This window comes from Vulpes lagopus, chromosome 6, assembly GCF_018345385.1.
Source record: "Vulpes lagopus strain Blue_001 chromosome 6, ASM1834538v1, whole genome shotgun sequence".
Lineage (NCBI taxonomy): Eukaryota > Metazoa > Chordata > Mammalia > Carnivora > Canidae > Vulpes > Vulpes lagopus.
The window spans coordinates 83,902,315-83,915,097 of record NC_054829.1 but is presented as its reverse complement, the minus strand read 5'-3'; the positions used below and the strand labels follow the sequence as shown (position 1 = coordinate 83,915,097).

General features: G+C 39.4%; 1 pseudogene; it reads right to left on the bottom strand.

Annotated features, from left to right (window-relative positions):
• Positions 1-3,218: 3,218 nt before the first annotated feature.
• Positions 3,219-4,980, bottom strand: LOC121493387 (annotated as a pseudogene).
• Between the last annotated feature and the right edge of the window lie 7,803 nt (positions 4,981-12,783).

Here is a 12,783-nt window from a genome sequence, read left to right as displayed (position 1 = left end):
TATTGTTCTGGACACAATAACAGGTACATTTTCACTAAATTAAATCTCAACTTATCTCAAATTGCACTGAAATTACACACACACACACACACACACACACACACAAATTTTCCCCAGCCTGTTTCATTTCTTGAAAGTAAGAATTTCCATGTTAGCTATCTTCCTTCCTTTGCTCTATAAAAACCTCTTTCCAATTTCAATTGGTACTCTAGTGTTCTAGGATTTGATTAATGAGTTCATGTTTAAGCTGTCCATTCCATTTAAAATGATATTAACTTTGATTGCATCCCCTTCACCCTTTGTCGCTAAAACTAAACAGTCTTACCTTTAAAAAAGTTTAACCTCAAAGACTATGGCCTTAGCCATCCCATTTAGCCATTTCATTATTATTGAAATATTCTTCTCCAAGGCTTGCTTTTTTATGCTGCAGTGACCAGAATTTTGTGCATAACTTTTAATTTTGTATGAAAGTAAGGTACTACTTCTTAATTTTATTTACCCTGCCTCTTGGGTTGATGTTTAATTTTTTTTTTTTTGACTACAGCAGAATCCTGGAAAGGCTTGCAATGACTTATAGGTCCACTAACTGGGCAGTGACACCCTGCCCTGTAATTTTTATGTATATTTGGAAATTTTCTTAACATGCTGTTGTGGTGCTATCATTGTATTTCTCTTTAAAAACCACATTAAATTTTATAGAGAGATGAAAATATTTGAAAGTGCTTCTTCCCTTTTTTTTTTGGAAGAGGTAACAAGCCCTTTTAGAGAACAATTTCTAGGGTAAACTGATATTTTTGGAAATCCAAATCAGATTTTGCCTTAGGTTGCAATTTTATAGAATTTGACTGAAGTATTGAATCTCAGAGATAGTTCAATTCAAATTCCTCCTTGAATAGATGAAACAGGCCTAGAAAAGGCCAGTGACAGGATATAGGTAGGCCAGTGTCTTGAGCAGTGAAAATTGGGTAAGGAAACTTAAATCTACTAAATGAAAGAGGAGACAATTGGGTTAAATATAGTAATTTATATTACACTGCTAGGATTTTTAAATTTTTGTTTCTTTTCCTTTTAAAGTAGGAGAACTAAGAGTCAAAGAACCACCATTTTAATTATCTTTAAAAGTCAAATGTATGTGCTGCCAGAGTGGCTCAGTCAGTTAAGTGTCTGATTCTTGATTTTGGCTTAGGTCATGATCTCAGGATTGTAGGATTGAGCCCTGCATTGGGCTCCATGCCAGCAGGGAGTTAGTTTGCTCGAGATTCTCCCTCTCCCTCTGCCTTTGCCCCTCTGCGCCTCCCCACTTGAACACACTCTCTCTTTCTTTCAAATAAATGAATAAATACATCTTTTTTAAAAAAGTCAAGGGTAAATAATTTTTTTTGAAAATGAAAACAATGAGAATCAAAGAGTCATGAATAATTAGAAGAGCTGAAAATATTTATCAAAGTAGGTTGAAATCTTGGAGCTCATGACCTTGGTACTGGAAAGGCCTTAATTCCCAGATAATGACCTGAAATTAGAAAGGAATGGTCTCTCAATTCATGCATAAAACCAGGTAGTTGAGCATAGTTAAGAATTAATGTGTAAGTGCTAAAGTATATTTAAATATTTAATTTATCTTAATTTTGGCTATTATATATAGCTTTCAAATACTCTCTAATACCATTATATTAACATTTTGCTAAATAGTTACTTTTATACTTAAGGGCGACAAAAAATCTGATAATGTTTCTTTGGTTACCTGGTAATTGAAAGCTTAACATCCATGCATAATATTACTGCTACTCTTCTAGATTAGATTTACTCTAACCACAGAGTATTTAGAGAAAATAAGCAGCCTGTTGCATGTTGAATTTCTACACCTAGACATGTGAAGTGATGATAGCAAATATCTTACCATAGAGAAGCTTATCTTCTACTCTCACACTTTTGATTCATGCACTGATGTTATCTTTCTAAAGCTTATACACTTTCTACAGTTACTTATTTTACTATTTTATAATGCATGATGCCTCAACAACTTGGATATTTCATCTTGTAGGAGCTTTCCTCCATTTTCACTTAATCCCACCCGATTTTTCCTTTTTCTTTTAAGTTTGTTTTTTATTCTTCCCCATTAATCTCACAGTTGGCTCCATTTCAATAACAATTTTCATGGGAATATTATAAAAGACTTGGGAATGTAACGTCAAGATAACTCTTATGAGCATTCCTTTCCCACAAAGTGTACTAGCTTTTTGTTATAGATATCTTGTGATCATTTACATGTTGATCCCAACCTCTTTTGAACCTTCTCTATAATACATTGGTTTTGTTCCTAATGGTTGATGTCTGAAATGTTTAATTTCAGGAGTGGAAGAAGAGCAGTAGAGTGTAATGGTGGTTACGAGGTTAAATCCCCCTATTTTTAATAATATTTTTAAATTTTGAATTAATTTCCAAAATTTATATGTTAGGGGATTTAATACAAAATATTTACATTTCTGAGATCTTTATCTTCTCTTAACTAATTAGAAGAGCTGAAAACATTTGCTTTGCATCCCGCATGTCATTAGTCTACCGGAACTATGTTACACATGTGTTACACAATTTGCCTCATTCCCCACTATGTCCCTTCAACCTTCTAGGTTACCTGTCTGACCTAGTTGAAAGCAAATATTAGAGGCTTAAATCCATATTAAATATATCTGAAATTCCCATCTTCCTATGTGTATATACCTTTAACCATCAATTTTAGTTCCTTTGGTCCCTGTTATCGGATAAAATAGACACAGAAAGCTAATCAGTAACTAAGAAAGGCGATTAGAGTTCAGGGTTTTTGAATCTCCAGGTAAGGACAGCCAATAACTTTCCTTTGCAATCGAGAGAGGATAGTGTTACAAAAATTGTTTGACCTGCTTTTTGCATTCATGATTGTGACAGGAAAACCATATTAGATCCATTGTAAGGAACTTCTACAGATCTTTAAGTGCTTCTTTCTTTCTTTCTTTCTTTCTTTCTTTCTTTCTTTCTTTCTTTCTTTCTTTCTTTCTTTCTTTCTTTCTTCTTTCTTTCTTTCTTTCTTTTTCACAGTGACCAGTTGGCATTTATTAGTGTAGCCATTGTTTGTCACTGCAGTAAAAGTAATAGAGGAACAAAGACTTTGTTATCACAAATAAATAAATAAAGCTTATAAATAACCGAGTAACTGAAATCTAGCAGTAGCACTAGAGGAGCCCAGTCTTGTGTGACAGATGAAGCTGGGGTAGAAGTTGATAAATTCCACCTAAAAGGAGCCTCTACTCACTGCCCACTGCCCCAGCTCCCTGGCCAGAGCTGGTCATGGCTACAGTTGCAGAATAAAAGGAAACCTAAAGAAAAATGAGCTAAAATACTTGGGGATACATGGACTTGGATCTATCAGGGGGTGGGCTGACCATGATCAGACAATCCATGACCCTCACTCCAAAGAGGGTTGGATAGAAGTTTCTCCAGATCGCTTCCGACTGATGTGCGCCAGGTGGGCGTGTTCTGTGGTGTCCAAGTCAATCTCGTACTTGGCTAGGATTTTGAAGATGGGCCTCAGCTTCAGCCACCACTGTTCCTTGGGGATGTGGTGATCAAAATCTGTCTGGTCCTTCAGCTCAGTCACTGGTTGAAAGACCAGAGCCCTCTTACGCATCCCCAGAACACAGCCCGAGTCTGGTGTATTGGCAAAGATCCTCCCATTACGGTAACTCTCTTTGATTTTCCCAGACATCCAGTTCATAGCCTTGGTGCCCATTTTAGTGGCAAAATTCCTGTCAAACGGAGTTGGGCTCCCACCCTGCTGCATGTGGCCGAGCACATTCTTCCTGCTGTCGAAGATGCCCTTCCCCTCCTCAGAGTACAGGTTGAAAATGAAGTCCGTGGTAGAGTTCTCATTGCACTTCTCATTCCTTAACACCAGGCCCCTCTTCACAGTTGTTTTCATCATTTGCACCAGATGTTCAACATTTGCCTGCAGGTCCCGAATGGTGAAGGGCTCCTCAAAAATGTAGGCAGCCGCCCCAGCGGCCAGGCCGGCCGTGGTGGCCAGGTAGCCGCAGTGGCCACCCATAGTTTCAATGATGAACACCCGCCGCTTGGTGCCTGCTGCTGACTGCTTGATGCGGTCACAGGTCGTGCAGATAGTGTAGAGGGCTGTGTCAGTGCCCACGCTGAAGTCCGAGCCAGGGACGTTGTTGGACACCACAGCAGGGATGAGCACTAACGGGATGCACAGCTCGTCAAACTGCTTCCTGCCCTCCATCAGCTCCAGGCCCCAGTGTAAGCCTCAAAGCCCCCGATGATGATCAGGCCCTGAATGTTAAGCTTAGTGATGTTGGCACTGATCTGCTCAAAACTCTTCTTGGGCAGAGTCCTCTTAGTCCCAAGTTTGGAACTGCCTTGGCCAGTCCAGCCCCCCACATAGCTCAGCCAGCCTCCTCGATCTGACCCTTGGCCAGACCCTCGAAGCCATCATGCACAAGCAGCACCCGGTTGCCCTGGATGAGGCCAATTCTCACGGTGGAGCGGACGGCAGCGTTCATGCCTGCGGCTGGGGCATCCACGTTCATCACGGCCACCGTGTGCATGCTAGCCGATGTCTTCGAGACGGGAGGTCTGATGTGAGCCAGAAGCTTGGACGCCTCCCAGTTGTTCATGAAGCTCCGGCCTCTCAGCTTCATGGCTTCATCGAATTTCCTGCGTTCACGGCCTTGGTCACATCCTCGGTCACCTGCACACACTCCATGAGGAGCAGCGCACAGCCTGGTTACCAGAGAGGCTCACCACGCAGGCCGGGGTGTCCGGGGTCCCCACCAAGAGTGCCATCACTGCTTCCACACCCATCCTTTCTTTTACGCACATATTTATCTAAAGATATATTGAGAATATTAAACAGTTTGGAAAAGATACACTAATTGATGAAAGGACCTATTTATTCAAATTTAACAGAGCAAAACTTTTAGACATGTGCTCTGGACATGACAGGACTTGCCATGGCATGGAACTTGCCCTCCCCCCATAAACAACTAAAAAATTGCAGAATCGAGACAACAGGCCATCCAGGACTCTGGTCCCTTAGAAAAATATAAGACCTATGAATGCTGTATCTCTAGAGGCAGTTTTTAAACAATGGCAGAGGGAGGAGGAACTCAAGGAAAGCACATTACACTTAACTGATTTGAGGCGATAGAGATTGAGGGGCTTAAGCATCTTGAATTTGAAAACAGAGTTCCAGAGAAGAAAAAGCTATGCAGAACAAGAAAGAAAGCTTCTTGAACCTGCATAGGAGGGCCCTAAAGTCTTTGAGTGAATACTTATCAGTGCATTTCTTTATGAAGCTAGGAAAAGAATATGTGTCACAAGAGGGCTATAAAATAAATTCAATAGTTCACATAGGGCAGAGAGATGACCAAATTTCATCTCGCCAGACTAGAGAGATCTCATTGAACTCATAGGGCAATTCATAGAAATATCAGAAGGGTCATGCCTCAATAACAAAGCTAAATTAGTTTGAGAGTAAAGTTCCTAAACTTGCCCTAACAAAGTTTAAACAAAAAATCTTGAAGGGACTGAGCTATAATTTATCTGATTATTAAGACAAATTTCAAAAACAAAAGCAACCAGCACTTAACAGTTTAATATCCACAATGTCCAGCATCAAAATTACTAGGTATGTAAGAAAACATGTGTGACCATAACCATGAATAAAAGATCAGTCAACAGGAGCAGAGTTAGAAATGACAGGGATAATGGAACTAGCAGACAGGAACTTTGACATAGCTAGTATAAATATTTTTAAGAATTTAATAAAAACATGAACACAATGAGGACAGAAATGGAAGATATAAAAACAAATGGAACTTTTGGACCTTAAAAAATACAGCTGATCCTTGAAAAACAAGATTTTGAACTCCATGGATTCACATATATGTGGATTTTTTTTTTCAGTGAGTTTTCTCTTCCTTATAATTACTTAATAACATTTTTTTCTCTAGCCACTTTATTGTAGAATTCAGTATAAAATACATATAACATGCAAAACGTATTACCTGACTGTGTTATTGGTAAGACTTCTGGTCAACAGTAGGCTATTATAGTTAAGCTTCTTGGGAGTCAAATGTTATATGTGGATTTTCAACTGTGTAGGACGTTGATACTTTCTACCCCCAGCATTGTTCAATGTTCAACTGTAGATTTTTTAAAAGATTTTATTTATTTATTCATGAGAGACACACAGAGAGAGGCAGAGACACAGGCAGAGGGAGAAGCAGGCTCCACGCAAGGAACCCGACGTGGGACTCGATCCCCGGTCTCCAAGATCATGCCCTGGGCCGAAGGAGGTGTAAACCACTGAGCCACGGGGACTGTCCGGTCTACTGTAGATTTAAAATGAAAAATGTGCAGGTCACCTGGGTGGCTCAGTTGGTTAAGAATCTGCCTTCAGCTCAGGTTATGATCTCGAGGCCCTGGGATTGAGCCCCAAGTTGGGCTCCCTGCTCAGTAGGGAGTCTGCTTCTCCTTCTCCCTCTGTTCCTCTCTACTGCTTGAGTTCTCCCTCTCTCTAATAAATACATAATTAAAAAAATAAAATAAAACAATTGTAGGATAGGTATAATAGGAGCTTCGGTGCTGCATATGAAAAATTAGTGACCTTGAGAACCTAGAAATAGAAAAAAGATAATGGAGCAGAAGATAAAATTTGGAGAAGTAATGATAAAGAATTTTCCAAACTTGAGAAAATGTATAGACCTAAGGATATAACAAAGTCAATGAATGTCAAGTAAAATAAATATTAAGAAAACAATATCAAGGCATATTATAATTAAAATGCTGAAAACTGGGGCGCCTGGGTGGCACAGTCAGTTGATCATCTGACTCTTGGTATTAGCCCAGGTTGTGATCTCAGGGTTTTGAGATGGAGTCCCATGTTGGGCTCCATAATCAGCAGAGTCTGCCTAAAAGTCTCTCTCCCTCTCCTACCTGCTCATGTTCTTTCTCTCTCTCTAAAATAAGATAAGATAAAATAAAATAAAATGTTGAGAACCAATATCAAAAAGCAAACTTTAAGAGCAACTAGAGAAATAGATCACATTATGTATAGTAAAACAAAGCTAAAAAAAAAAAAAAACAAAAAAGACCACATATATACACCATAACCAAGTGGGATCCATCCCAGGTATGCAAGGCTGATTCAACATTCAAAAACCAACTAATGTAATCTATCACATCGAGAGGCTAGAAAAGAAAAACTGAATGATCACATCGGTGGATACAGAAAAAGCATTTGACAAAATATAACACTCTTTCATGATAAAAACTCTCAGCAACCTAGGAAGAGACGGGAACTTCCTCAACTCGATAAAGGATATCTACAAAAAATCAACAGTTTGTGTCATACTTAGCAATGAAAAACCGGAAGTTTTCCCACTAAAATCAAGTACGAAGAGAGGATATTTCCTCCTACCACTCCTTTTAACACCATACCGAAAGTTCTAGCTAATGCAATAAGACAAGCAAAGGAAAAAAAGATACACAGATTAGGAAGGAAGAAATAAAACTGTCTTTATAGATGACATGATCATCTGTGTAGAGAATTTGAAAGAATTATTAAAAAAACTGGGGTAAGTGGTTATAGGAAGGTTGCAGAATACAAGATTAATATGTGAAAGTCAATTGCTTCCCATATATTAGCAATGAACAAATGGAGTTTGAAATGAAAAGCATAATGCCATTTACTTTAGTACCCAAAGAATGAAATACTTTGGTGTAAATCTAACAAAATGTTCACAAGATTTTTATGTGGAAAATTACTAAACTCTGATGAACAAAACCAAAGAATTAAATAAATGAAGATACATTTTCATGTTCATGGATAGTAAGACTCAATATTATGATGGCATCAGTTTCATCCAACTAGATCTATAGATTCAATGCAACTCCAGTCAGATTCCCAGCAAATTACTTTATGGATATTGGCAGACTGATTCTAAAATTTATATAGAGAGACAAGAAATCCAGATAGCTGACACAATAATGAAGCAGAAGAAGAAAGTCAAAGGACTGAGACTACCTGATTTCAGAATTTACTAGAGCTCTTCCAACTGCACTTGGCAGTAGACCACCACCTGAGCTACATAATTCTGAGGTAGAGAAAGGGTGCCGGCTCAGTGTTCCACACCCATGTGAAGGACAGCAAGGCGCTGCCCATCTTCGCACTGTAGACTTCACAGAGCAGTAGAGCTACATCAAGGGCATCATGAAGAACATCATCCATGACCCAGGTTGGGGTGTGCCCCTCACAGAGGTAGTCTTCTGGGATTCATGCTGATTTAAGAAGTGGAGGGAGCTATTCATTGCCACCAAGGGCATCCACACTAGCCAATTCCTGTACTGTGGCAAGAAGAACCAGCTTAACATAGGCAATGTGCTCCTGGTGGGCAGTATACCTGAAGGCATCATTGTGTGTTGCTGGAGGAGAAGCCTGGTGACTAGGGCAAGTTGGCAAACTGTCTAAATGTTTTCAGTGACCTAAAAATCCTCTGTGCTCTACCTATTCACCCCTCTTTCCAACCCAACTCCTAGAAACCACTCATCTTTTCACTGTCTCCACAGTTTTTTTTTTCCAGAATGACATAATTGCAACCATAGCCTTTTCAGATCGACTTCTTTCACTTAGTAATATGTATTTACGTTTCCTCCATGTCTTTTCATGGCTTGATACCTCATTCTTTTTGACACTGAATAATATTCTATTGTCTGGATATACCATAATTCATTTATGCTTTCACCAACCAAAAGACATCTTGGTTGCTTCCATACTTTGGCAGTAACGAATAAAGCTGCTGTAAATATCGTGTGCAGGTTTTTATGTGGACGTAAGTTTTCAACTCCTTTGGACAAATACGAAAAAGTGCAATTCCTGGATCTTATAATAAGAGTACATTTAATTTCATAAGAAACAGCTAGACTGTTTTCCAAAGTGGCTGTACCATTATGCATTCCTACCAGAAATGAATGAAGAGTGCCTATTACACATCTTTGTTAGGATTTGATGTTGTCAGTGTTCTGGATTTTGGCCATTCTGATAGATGTGTAGTAGTATGTCATTGTTGTTCCAATTTGTATTTCACTGATGACATATGACGTGGAGCATCTTTTCATATGCTTATTTACCATCTGTATATCTTAGTGTCTATTAAGGTTTTTGCCCCATTTTTTCATCCAGTTGTTTTCTTACTGAGTTTTAAGAATTCTTTGTGTGTGTATATATATTTTTATTTATATATTTTTATATATTTATTTATATATATATTATATATATTTTAAACTTTTTTTAAAAGACTATTTATTTATTCATGAGAGACACAGAGAGAGACAGAGAGACAGGCAGAGGGTGAAGCAGGGTCCATGCAGGAAGCCTGATGTGGGACTCCATCCCCGGTCTCCAGGATCACGCCCTGGGCTGAAGGTGGTGCTAAACTGCTGAGCCACCCAGGTTGCCTATAGATAGATAGATAGATAGATATTATTTATTTTATTCATGAGAGACACACAGAGAGAGGCAGAGACACAGGCAGAGGGAAAAGCAGGCTCCACGCAGGGAACCTAACATGGGACTCCATCCCAGGATTCCAGGATCACGCCCTGGGCCGAAGGCGGCACTAAACCACTGAGCTACCTGGGCTGCCCGAATTCTTTGTATATTTTTGATAACAGTCTTTTATCAGATGGATTCTTTGCAAGTATTTTCTCCCAGTCTACAACTTACCTTCTCATTCTCTTGACATCGTCTCTCACAGAGCATTTTTAATTTTAATGAATCTCAGCTTATCAATTGTTTCATTGATCATGACTTTGATGTTGTATCTAAAAATTCATCATCATCATTTGGTATCAACCAAAGTTATCTAGGTTTTTTCCAATGCTATCTTCTAGAAGTTTTACATTTTACATTTAAGTCTGTGATCCATTCTGAATTAATTTTGTGAAAGGTGTAATGTCTGTGTCTGGATTCATTTTTTTCATGTGGATGTCCAGTTCTAGCACCATTTGTTGAAAAGACTGTTTTTCCTTCATATATAGCCTTTGTTCCTTTGTCAAAGACCAGTTGACTATGCCAGATGAGGGTTGACATGTTGTAGGTACAGATCTTAAGTGTAAGGAAGTGAGGTGGCTAATGAAGGAGGTTTCTACAGATGGGGAAAGGGGATAGAGTCTTAAAGTACAATAAAGGGATAGGTCAGCATGAACCTACCTCTACCACTTCTTCAGCTTCAGAGAAAAGAGAGAGAGGAATGGAATAGGAAAAGCAGCTAAGCTGAAGAGTTCATGTGAGGAAGTCTTCAGCTTCTATGTAAATTAAGTCATTTGTTACAGCCCAGTAAGCAAGAAGAGAATTTTTAGAGTGGTCATGTGTGATATTGTGATTTAAAATAATAAATAATGTATTTGGTCTTGTGTTGGTTCAGGCACAGATCTCCTAAAACCTCTGGAATTTCTTAAGTGTGGAGAGCGATGAGATGTCTCTGGTTATGCTGATGAAGTGACTTTTGGAAAGCACGTAAGAAAGAGGGTTGGCTGGCCATAGGGACAACCATGTGATTAGAGGGTTGGAACTTTCACTCTCACACACCAACCTTCTGGGAGGGGAGGGGGTGTGGAGGTTGAACAACCAATAGCCAATCTATGCCTATGTAATGAAGCTTCTTTTTTTTTTCCTTTTTTTTTAATAAATTAATTTTTTATTGGCGTTCAATTTACCAACATACAGAATAAGACCCAGTGCTCATCCTGTCAAGTGCCCCCCTCAGTGCCTGTTCATTCACCCCCACCCCCTGCCCACCTCCCCTTCCACTCCCTAGTTCGTTTCCCAGAGTTAGGAGTCTTTATGTTCTGTCTCCCTTTCTGATATTTCCCACTCATTTTCTCTCCTTTCCCCTGTATTCCCTTTCACTATCTTTTATATTCCCCAAATGAATGAGAACATACACTGTTTGTCTTTCTCCGATTGACTTACTTCACTCAGCATAATACCCTCCAGTTCCATCCACGTTGAAGCAAATGGTGGGTATTTGTCATTTCTAATGGCTGAGGAATATTCCATTGTATACATAAACCACATCTTCTTTATCCATTCATCTTTCGATGGACACCGAGGCTCCTTCCACAGTTTGGCTATTGTGGACATTGCTGCTAGAAACATCGGGGTGCAGGTGTCCCGGCGTTTCATTGCATCTGAATCTTTGGGATTAACACCCAAAAGAGGGGAGTCTGAAGAGCTTTGAAGGGCTTTGGGAGATGCTGGGAGAGCTGCCTGTTTGCAAAGGGCTTAGAAGCTCCAATTCCTCACCACACACACCTTGCCCTATGCATCTTTTCCAGCTGCTGTTCCTGAGTTATATCTTTTTGTAACAGATCAGTGATCTAGCAAGTAAATTGTTTCTCTGAGTTCTGTGAAATGCTTTTGCAAATTAGCAGAACCGAAGGAGGAGGTCATGGAAACCTCCAATTTATAGCTAGTTGGTCAGAAGCCCAGGTCTTTGCAACTGGCATCTATAGTTGGGGGAGGGGGCAGATGGACAGTCTTGTTAGGACTGAACTTTTAACCTGTGGGATCTGATGCTATCTCCAGGTAGATAGTATTGGATTTGAGTTCAATTGTAGGACACTCAGGGGGCATCTGAGAATTGCTTGTTGGTGTGGCATCCACTTCCCTCTGCCCCCATATTGGAATTAGTGCCAGAACCTATTTAACATGGTTCAGAACAAACAAAAAGAAATAAAAGGCATTCAAATTGGCAAAGAAGAAGTCAAACTCTCCCTCTTCGCAGATGACATGATACTGTACATAGAAAACCCAAAAGACTCCACCCCAAGATTGCTAGAACTCATACAGCAATTTGGCAGTGTGGCAGGATACAAAGTCAATGCCTAGAAGTCAGTGGCATTTCTATACACTAACAATGAGACTGAAGAAAGAGAAATTAAGGAGTCAATCCCATTTACAATTGCACCCAAAAGCATAAGATACCTGGGAATAAACCTAACCAAAGAAGAAAAAACTATAGAACACTTCTGAAAGAAATTGAGAAAGACACAAAGAGATGGAAAAATATTCCATGCTCATGGATTGGAAGAATTAATATTGTGAAAATGTCAATGCTACCCAGGGCAATTTACACATTTAATGGGATCCCTATCAAAATACCATGGACTTTCTTCAGAGAGTTGGAATAAATGATCTTAAGATTTGTGTGGAATCAGAAAAGACCTGAATAGCCAGGGGAATACTGAAAAAGAAAACCAGAGCCAGGTGCATCACAATGCCGGATTTTAGGTTGTACTACAAAGCTGTGATCATCAAGATAATGTGGTACTGGCACAAAAACAGACCCACAGATCAATGGAACAGAACAGAGAACCCAGAAATGGGTCCTCAACTCTATGGTCAACTAATATTCGACAGAACAGGAAAGACTATCCACTGGAAAAAGGACAGTCTCTTCAATAAATGGTGCTGGGAAAATTGGACAGCCACATGCAGAAGAATGAAACTATAACATTCTCTTATGCCATACACAAAGATAAACTCAAAATGGATGAAAGATCTAAATGTGACACAAGAATCCATCAAAATCCTAGAGGACAACACAGGCAACACCCTTTTGGAACTTGGCCACGGCAACTTCTTGCAAGATACATCTGTGAAGGCAAGGGAAACAAAAGCAAAAATGAATTATTGGGACTTAATCAAGATAAAAATCTTCTGCACAGGAA